This window comes from Protomyctophum parallelum (assembly GCF_964188405.1).
Source record: "Protomyctophum parallelum genome assembly, chromosome: 3".
Taxonomy (NCBI): Eukaryota; Metazoa; Chordata; class Actinopteri; order Myctophiformes; family Myctophidae; genus Protomyctophum; species Protomyctophum parallelum.
In genome coordinates, this window is record NC_139698.1 from 33,379,435 (window position 1) to 33,389,530 (window position 10,096).

General features: G+C 44.5%; 1 pseudogene across 1 annotated transcript; it reads right to left on the reverse strand.

Annotated features, from left to right (window-relative positions):
• Nucleotides 1-536: 536 nt before the first annotated feature.
• On the reverse strand, nucleotides 537-7,531 carry LOC310856665 (all trans-polyprenyl-diphosphate synthase PDSS2-like; annotated as a pseudogene). The gene is made up of 2 exons: nucleotides 7,465-7,531; nucleotides 537-1,169 (listed from the first exon to the last, which is right to left on the reverse strand). The product of its transcript is annotated as an all trans-polyprenyl-diphosphate synthase PDSS2-like (transcript).
• Nucleotides 7,532-10,096: the final 2,565 nt, after the last annotated feature.

A 10,096-nucleotide genomic window follows, 5' to 3' on the forward strand; every position in this document is an offset into this window, starting at 1 on the left:
GCCATGGGTACTGAGGGCAAAGTTGCAAGCAATCAGGATGTTGAGGCAAACAGAGTCAGAAACACAAAAAAAGAAGAAGGTACAATAACAGTATTCATGTATAGTATAGGCCAATACATTATTTTACTGCATGAACTAACAGGATAAGTGCCATCAGGCACTGACCAAGGCAGAGAAGACAGGCCCTTATAATGCATGTAATTGTGATTAGATACGCCGCCGTGCTCCACCTGTTTAGCTGTGTCAAGGGACAGAACGAGACCTGAAGCTCAACAGACATGTTTGTCTAACTGGTTGACGCCAACCGGAACAGATTTATCACTACACCAGCTAAGGAAGTAGGAGTCCACCATACGAGGAGAATGTGCAAGGTTAGCAGGGGTTACAGGATATGAAAAAATGCCACATAAGACTTACACAAAATATCTACGCACTTTGGTCGACGTTCGGACGCTGTAAATCTGCTCTATAAATAAAGTTTGAGTTGAGTTGAGAGGCCATAGGGAGGATACAGTCATGGTAACTTATTCAAGATATTATTCCACGATTCCCTCCAGAGCCTTGTTGCCATGGTGACAGCACAAGTCCAGCGCCGAGCGCACACCTTTCTCCGACTTGATGACCGCCCACAGCTTTGAATAATCCAGCTGGTTTCTGTATCCTCTCACCTGTTTTAACTGGCGGTGCCACATCTCTTGGCCCACACTCTGACGGTGGAAGACCACAGGGGCGGCATTTAGGCTGAACGAGACCGGCTCTACCGTACAAACGGCTGCAGGTCAGAGTTCAACCTGTGGCCGAGGGCGAGGTGTTTGCCATACGTGTAGGCCAGTCTCTGGGACTCCTTGTCGTGTTTGGCCAGCTCCATGGCTGCCTGCAGCTCTTGGCCAGCAGCGCCCCATGGGAGAGGAACTCCTCCCATGTCGCCGTGCTGACGGTACCGCCACTCAGACTGATGTTCTCCTCGAGATGAGCAGGGCTTTCATAGTAGACACCCTGGACCAGATCCCCGATGGCACTTGAGATCAATTTGAGAACCTTAGTGTTGTTGAGCTGGGCCAGTCCGGTACACGCGTTGGCTAGCAGGAAGTATCCGCTCAGGACAGCCATCTTGTTGCCAAACTGCATGTCCTTCAGTGGGCCGTCCAAATTCGTCCACTCATTCAGGTCTCATTCATTTTTGTGCCGAATGCAAAATAAAATAAAAGCCTGGGTACAGAGGCTAATCAGTATACGTGTGCAAGGAAGACAATTCTCAATGGAAGAGAAGAGAGACTACCTCCAACCACTGCTGATATGCTAGTTGTATTGTATGTACAGCACCATTCTGTATGGTACACAATCTCATTTTTATTCATTATTAACTTTCCGCCTGTCATCCCACATGTTATTATAGGGAATATAGGCAAACATTTCAAAGTATAGGGCTTAAAGGGGAATGCCAATCATTTTCAACATTTTACTATCTCATTAATATACCTTAGAGCTGTTGTGTGGAAATAATAAGAAAAAGTCCCCCAATTCTGTGAACTGTAGGTCTGAAAAAAAAATCATTAACATTGTGTATCACATATTGATGACATCATCAAGATGTGATTCACAATGTAGTAAAATGTTGAAAATGAGTGGTATTCCCCTTTAATTAAGTGGTCAAAATAAGTTCTGGATCATGACGGACAGAATACACAAGCTGAGTTCTAGACACTGTGGATGCCATTCCTGGCATTGCTTGGATGAATAGTATTTGATCAGAATGTCTGGCTGCTATAATGGTGCATCCTTCCCTTATGGACTCTAAAGTATTCCTGCTTCATCCTGGTCATTGATGTTTATGTATGTACTGGTGATCTTATCTTTCTGTCATTTTGTGTTTTTCATTGTTGTTGTGTACTACAGTATAATAGTACATTATGACAAAAACAAATCTAAATAGATTTAAATATTTTAAATAAAATGTGTTCCAGATTGCAGCTTTAATTCATACAGTACGCCATCACACGATGGTGTTGCTTGCCGACACAAACTGCTTTTATAAGCTTGTAAATCAAGTCTTCTACATTCTTCAGTTCTTCTACGGAGTATAAATCAAGTATTAGTTCTCAATGGGGGCATGTCATTTGATTTTTTTCTCTCATGTCTTTTCACATGTTCTTGTCTTTGGAGTTATTTAGGTGACATCATAAGACTATTGTGTTTTCTTAACTGTTCTCTGGTATGAGTGAAGTGAAGCTGTTTGCCAAAGGGATTTCCCAATAATGGGAGAGTAATGGAAACGTTGATGTGAGCTACGAAGCATTGAGGTTTTAGCTGTCATGTTGGATTAGTGAGGTATTACTTTTTGTTCCCTGGAGTTATTCGTTATTTTGCTTAAGTAACTGTACTTGTTCATGGACATGTTTACTGACCCCAAACATCACAATTTACAATTTAGGCATTTATAGCAGAGTGACTTACAGTAAGCAAAGAAAACACGAGGTAATACAAATGCATAGCAATAGTAACCTATAGGAATCTAGGTCATAAACCAAGAACCTATCATCAGTCTAAACAGTATAATATTAAAAAACATCACCCTCGTGTGAAGTGAGGGGCACTCTTATCATCGTGCATCATCATGACTCAAACATTATGACGTAAATTCTCCATTCATTGTCAATGGGAATTTAATGTTTGTGTAAGACGAAAATCTACACTAATAGCTTAATATTATGAATCTGTATTGTGAGCTTGTAGATAGCAAAGAAACGTGGTGTAGAGGGAAGGAGTGGGCCAAGGATTGAGCCCTGGGGGATCCCAGTCAACAAAGTGCAGTGCAGTATACAGCCAAGACACTACGGTCTTCATTCCGGGCAAAAATGTTTCTTTCAGGCTTCTCTCATGTGCAAATCCTGGCTCATGCAACATTTTGACTTTTGGCTTTGTGGTTCTCATTTCCATGTCACAAACTTTGTAGTACACAGCTTGTACTGCACAGTATCAAGCTTACAGGAAACATTCACAATATCACATTCAGTCTTTGTAGTGTTTTTTGCGACCACAATTCTTTGCTCTTACATCTTTTATCTATTGACACAGGGGAGAGTGCCTGTCGCTTGTTTCCTCTTTGAATATAATTGTAAGAGCCAAAGTGGTTACAAATGCCACTACAATAATAGAACAGTGTCCATCGACAACAGACATGACCAATATTGAAGTAAATTAACCCATTAGCTACTTATGAAAATAAGGTATCAGATCTACAAACTCCCAATGCGTCATCATGACGCATTGAGTTTGTAGATGTGATATCTGACATTTTCCCAGCGTGAGGTTGACTGACCTCACCAAACAGATTATTATTGAGAATGAAAGCTGTATACGGAGAGGTGATTCATTGAGAGTCAATTTGAGAATAGCCTCGGAAAGCCAGACATTTGACACAGCAGCTAATGATGAGGGCAAACTTCTCCCCAATGTATTACCTATTTCATCTATTGTTGCAAGTATACATAACCTTTTTTGAACTGTTTATATGCTTCACTGTGAATATGAATATCTTTCATTTTAAATTTATCTTTGTTAATGGTACGAGATACCAGGGTTGTGGCTCTTTCGGAGCGGGAACTCCGGAGGGTGAGAGGGGTAAAATATATTTTCTATTTGACCCATAGACCTACGTATGTGATTTAAAAAAAATCCACCCACGTAGGGTAAATCAAGAATCAGAGCATAGCCTACAGGTGGATGCTGGTGAGTGGAAGAGCAGCACAGAGCAAGAGAGTGAGAAAGTGCATTTCACAGCTTAAATAGACCTCCTTAACCATTTAAACCCCATGCAGCGCAAATGAGCAATACCCCAGAGTCTCCCAAGAGGAGGGGAGGAAGAGAGACTCGATAGGACAGATCCAACGACGACAACTATGACAGTGACACAGACGCAGAGAAAGCTCCCTTGACTCAAATACACCAGAGTAAGGCCAATTGTGGACAAGGACGGACACATGCTCACCTCACAGATGAACAGTCTGGTGAGACGTAGGAGGAAACTAGGCAGGAGGCAAACCATAGACCTAGAGACCTCCCAGTGCCTGATGTCCCCCAAGAACACACAAGGCAGAGAGAGCTTCCTATTATTTCTGGCAGGGGAGAAAGGACAGTGGGCGGGTCCGCGGGGGGGGGGGGGGGGGTGCCCTGGGCACGGCGGTTGCTGAGGTGTGGTCAGCACTGGTTTGCTGCACCTGGTGGTTGAGGGTTGAAACACTCTAAGAAGGTTGGAGACCACCTGATGACCTCTCCTCCAGGCCAAGGCATCCAGAAATGGATTATATTCGCATCTTTGATGTATTTACAAATTGGGCCAAACCTCGGGTAAATAGCCTCGTTGCAACCCGTCTCATTGCGGCCTCTCCATAGTGTCAGGGGCAGAGTGACGTGCCCATGGTCATGCCTATATATGAGCGTATGGGGTTTATTTATGGTTATGTCTGCGCCAGTTTTAATATAGGAAGACATCTGGTGTAGAGTGATAGTATACAGTAGAGCTGGTATATGTTATTTATTTTAGACATGCAGAGACATTTGGTGCAGAGGGAGCTCTGGGGGACTGCATGGGGTCTGAGGTCAATGTTTCAACGTTCAAAGGTTCAAGTGGTTAATATAGTTGGTTGTATGTTGTAGGGTGAAGTGTGTATCACATGCCGTATCCAGCACTGCAGAGCCAGGCTAGTTGCCTGCCTCAACTGCTCACAGGCTGCTCTACGTTTACTGATAGATTTGATTGGCAGAGAAAGAGTGGCTGAGTATTGTTGACATAAGGTGTAGGCAGACTGATGACAGAATAACGCTTGGTGCTTTTGTGTTTATACTGCGTGCGTGCGTGCATGCGTGCGTGCATGCGTGACCTTTAATCTCAACCTCAGTTCATGATGACAGTATTGCAAAATGAACAGGAACCCAAGTAGCAATGTTTACACACACATGCACGCAGTTGCACACGCGCACACACACACACACACACACACACACACACACACACACACACACACACACACACACACACACACACACACACACACACACACACACACACACACACACACACACACACACACGTAGAGAACAGCCCATGCACAGTAAAATGCCCCAAATTCCCAATGTGCATTTATCCATCTGTAACTGAGTGTACAAATGTAACCAAATGGACCCGTCCATTTTGTAACATTTGTACACAAGTACACAAACAACCTCACTCACTGTGCCTTAATAAACCGTTCAATAATTCACACACAAAGGTAAAACAATGTTCTGAATGACTCAGGCCTCCTCTCTCTCTCGCTCTCTCTCTCTCTAATAACACACTAAATTCCTGTATGTGGTAGTAATCACCTTTTACCATGACGACGTGCCCAACAAGCAATGACATACTGACCTACCCACAACCCCCTCCTCTCCCGTTCAAGAAAAACATGTTGTGGGGTTTTTTTTATCCCACGATTTTGCAACCCATTCTCCATCATGGCAGCCTCGTTAAACGAGACCTCATGCTTCCTTCTATGCATGAGGAGTTCAAGCTGCTTCTTTTCACCTGACAGGGGGAGTTTCCCTGGTTGGACGTGGTGCGTGGAAGGAACACGTTATTCCGACCAGTTCCTTTCCCCTCCATCAGGCGTCCCCAGCGGGAATCAAACCCAGGACCTTCTAGCTGTTATAGGCGACAGCACTACCAACTGTGCCACCGTGCCCCAGAACTGTTTCTGTATAACAGAATAACATCACAATCATATTAATGAGGAACCATTCAATTAAAAGTCAAAGCTAACAGGTTTACATCATCACGGCATGTCCCACAAAACATATTACTCAAAGGAAGCGTGCGTGTGTGTGTGTGTGTGTGTGTGTGTGTGTGTGTGTGTGTGTGTGTGTGTGTGTGTGTGTGTGTGTGTGTGGGACAGCTCCTGGAAGTCCAGTGGACAGGGTGGAATGTTGATAACAGCTGTGGACATGAGCAAAGGCATTTACACAGAGATGGTATCTCACCCACTCAGCAAGTCTATAAGAGCACAACACACACTCACGCACGCACGCACGCACGCGCGCGCGCACACACACACACACACACACACACACACACACACACGCACACGCACACGCACACGCACACCTCCAGACTGCAAATATTTACATGCCCCTCCTCTCTCTCTCTCTACTCTCTTGTTCTTCCAGTCATGTCCTCACATGTCATAACTTAAACTGCAGAACAATATACCGTACCATCAGAGTTAAAGCTAATTTATAATTCACATTTCACAAAGGTCGCTCGACTGAAGAAAGTGTCATGATGTGGATAATATGTTCAGTAGGATGAGAAATAATGTCTTAGAAGAGGTAAACTATATTTTACAGAATATTTCCTCCACTAATTCCTGGACAAGCCTTTATTCATTCACACATACGTATACATTCACAGTCACACGCACGCATTGCACGCATGCATGCATGCACGATTGCACGCATGCACGCACGCATGCACGCACGCACGCACGCACGCACGCACGCACGCACGCACGCATTGTTTCACTCCATAATCTACACATGCACATCCTTGGGGTGATTAGTGGAACATGGAGTTCTGGAAATAAGCACAAATGCTTCACCGCACTCGCACGCACACACGCACCCATGCACACGCGCACACACACACACCAGTTAATTGTAAGCAGCTGTTTCAAGTGTGTTGACGTGTGTGGTGCAGTGGTGTCAGCGTGTTCACCTGTTGTGTTGTGGATTGAGGGACAGCTAATATCAGAGCACATGGCCCCAGGTGTTCATTACATGCTGCACATGTACAGCAAAACACATCATGCGTTCTGTAATAAATGAACGAATGTCATCTGCTCGTAATATCATAACTAACATCTGAGATACCTTATGGTTCACATGGTTAAAGGACTGATGACAACAACAACGGAAGTATCTTATATTCAACAATGAAGGCTTATTACTTTCAGATGACTTTGTATCTTTTTCTTTCTTTTTTTTTGTTGCTCTGTTCATTGTTCACAGTGCTGCATTCAAGCCAGAATGGAGTCATTCTCTGTAGGAATACAAAGGTCATTTATCACACATTGGCCCCATTGGAAACTCAAGGCCCCTGCATCAAATCCTCACTCAGCAGTTCTTAATGCTCATGCAGGGAAGTCCCTCTCTCTCCCTCTGAGCCCCCCCCCCCCCTCCCTCTTTTCTGTCTCTCTCTGTCCCTATACTCTGAATTGCCTGCACTCGACACACCCCCAGGTCATATGACAGATGCTAAGAGGCCGGTCGGTCGGACATCGCCCAAGTTATGTCCGGGACACACCGACAGACAAGCTCAGGAAATATCTTACCCCTAAATTACATAAATGTACAGATTGTGTAGAAAGAGTGAAATCCTCAGTGTCAGTTTAACTCAGAGAATGTGAAATTGGTGGGTCTGTTCCGTCTCGCCTCTCTTCACCACCTTGTGCTGTGACCTCTCTGCACTCTTCAGCGCCCTCTGGGCGCCACAGCACATTCTAAGCACACCTGCCTCCCGTTCCCAATCTCCTCACCTCTAGAGCCTGGCCCTCGTTGATTAACTTTCTGTTAATAAACTTGCCCGGGTGGGCTTTAACCCTTTACTTGCTTCCTCCTGGCTGTGTGCTTGGGTCGCACGCACGTACGCACACACACACACACACACACACACACACACACACACACACACACACACACACACACACACAGTTAGAAAGTAATAAAGTAATATCAGGGTTGATTTGTATAAAAACTAAATTAAAAAGGGGGGCGCCCGTGATAGCAACATGATTGTGCATACCTTAACTATTTGAGCCCCACTCCTCGGAGAAGAGATTGGAACAGGAAACACAGCCATAAGACAGCCATAGGAGAAGAGATTGGAACAGGAAAGACAGCCATAAGACCCCACAAAACAATACATGGAGCTGATAATCTGACTGCAACAACAACATATGTAATACATTGTCTGTCAGGAAGTGGAAATGTAGAGGTGTATCAGGGTCAGTTACTATCACAAAAACCCTCCAACACCACAGCACCACACCTTGGAGGTCAAGAGGCCAAACACACTCTAAAATATCTTAGCGTGAGAAGCCTTGTTTATCTATCTGTGTGTGCGTGTGTGCGTGTGTGCGTGCGTGCGTGCGTGCGTGCGTGCGTAAGTGTGTGTGTGTGTGTGTGTGTGTGTGTGTGTGTGTGTGTGTGTGTGTGAGAGAAGGAGAGATAGATATTAACTATATACTGCATACTGTATAAAATATATGATGAGTAAGCCAAGCTAACTATCTCCGTATAGACAACGCCCTGGTAAAGTCTGTCCCGACAGCCAGGAACCTTGGTGTTGTCCTGGACAGTCAGCTCTCGTTCAAAACACACATCACAGCTGTCACTCGATGCTGTAGGTAGGTTCACACTATATAACATATGACGAATTAGACCGTTCCTCACCCAGGAGTCAGCCCAGCTCCTAATCCAGACAACAGTCTTGTCAAAATTGACTATTGTAACTCCCTCCTTACTGGCCTACCGGCATGTGCACTTAAGCCCCTCCAACTGATCCAAAATGCCGCAGCTCGCTCGGTCTTCAACCAAAATTCTCACACATCTCCCCCCTTCTCCGCTCCCTCCATTGGCTCCCGGAGCAACCAAAAGCATGGCTCCCCCATATCTCACAAGTATGATCGTACCCTACAAACCCTCCCGCGCACTCAGATCAGCCAACGCAGGGAAGCTGGAGGTACCTTCACTAAAAACGCCGGGACAACGCTCCACACGTCCCAAACTCTTCTCCCTTCTGGCTCCAAAACTATGGAATGCACTTCCCATCACAGTCAGAACTGCAGCCTCACTCCCAATCTTCCGCCGTAGTCTGAAAACCCACCTCTTCAGACTCCACCATGGCCCGTAGCACTTGCCCTAGCCCCTTAGATAGCACTGTATGTAGACTTAGATAGTATTTAAAACAGACTTATAGCTTGTTATGTAGACAGCATTAGAATTGCATTTTATGTAGTCATATAGCACTTTATAGTACACATGTATAATATGTAATATAGTATAGTATGCATAGTTTACATAGATACTCCACTGTTATGTTCTTAGTTTATACATGATTCATGATAACTACTTTTTATATATGTGATGTATGCCATGTTTTTGTTATTGCTTAATGTAAATCGCTCTGGATTAAGAGCATCTGCTAAATGCCTAAATTGTAAATTGTAAGGATACATTTCAGTCGCCCAGAGGCAGCACTGCAGTTAAGCGTTACAGGATTACAGATGATTGTGTGATCAACGTGAGCACCATTGAGCATTTACAGTATGCTGTAGAGGAAGAAGAGAGGAGAATGGTTTCAAATAACGTGGAGGCTGCTTTAAGTCTTAAAAGGAATTCCATTTCTTGATCTGGAAGACCACCAGGGCAAAGACCGGAATGTGAATCAAAAGGGGAGGACAAAGCACAGGTTCTGGAGAGAGGAGGAGACCCGAGAAGGGCAGCACGGCCCACAGCCGTTCCAGGTCCAAAGAACCACAGCAATTTACAAACTTGTTTAACCTCATTTCTTGATTTACTGCGGATGAAAAATATCCCAAACGTGCGAAAAGGCATCCTGTGGATTTCATCGGGGTGACCATGTTCCAATGTCAACAGATTTAGTCACACAATACAGCACATGTCATGTACAGTACAGTACAGACATTTCCCCGACCGTCTGTGTGCCAAGAAGAGTTTTAATGTCCACCCAAAACTGTTTCTTTTGCATTGATTTGACTTGATAGTTGTGGTGTTGCATGGTCTAAGATGGGGTTTCAAGAGGGCTTTCCTTCATGCCAAGAATCATTTCTGGGGAAAAGCTTAACAATAACAGCCGTCTGTATATAAAATAAATCCTGAATAGAGATCCGAGGATCATCCCCTCTTCCTCTGTAGTCCTTTGATAGGATTCTGGTGAGATCAGAGAAGGCCTACAATTACCACTAAGTAGAAACATGTCTGTAGAAAACACTCCCTGGTACACTCCCTCCTGACGCACAATGCGCCTAATGACACTGTGTGT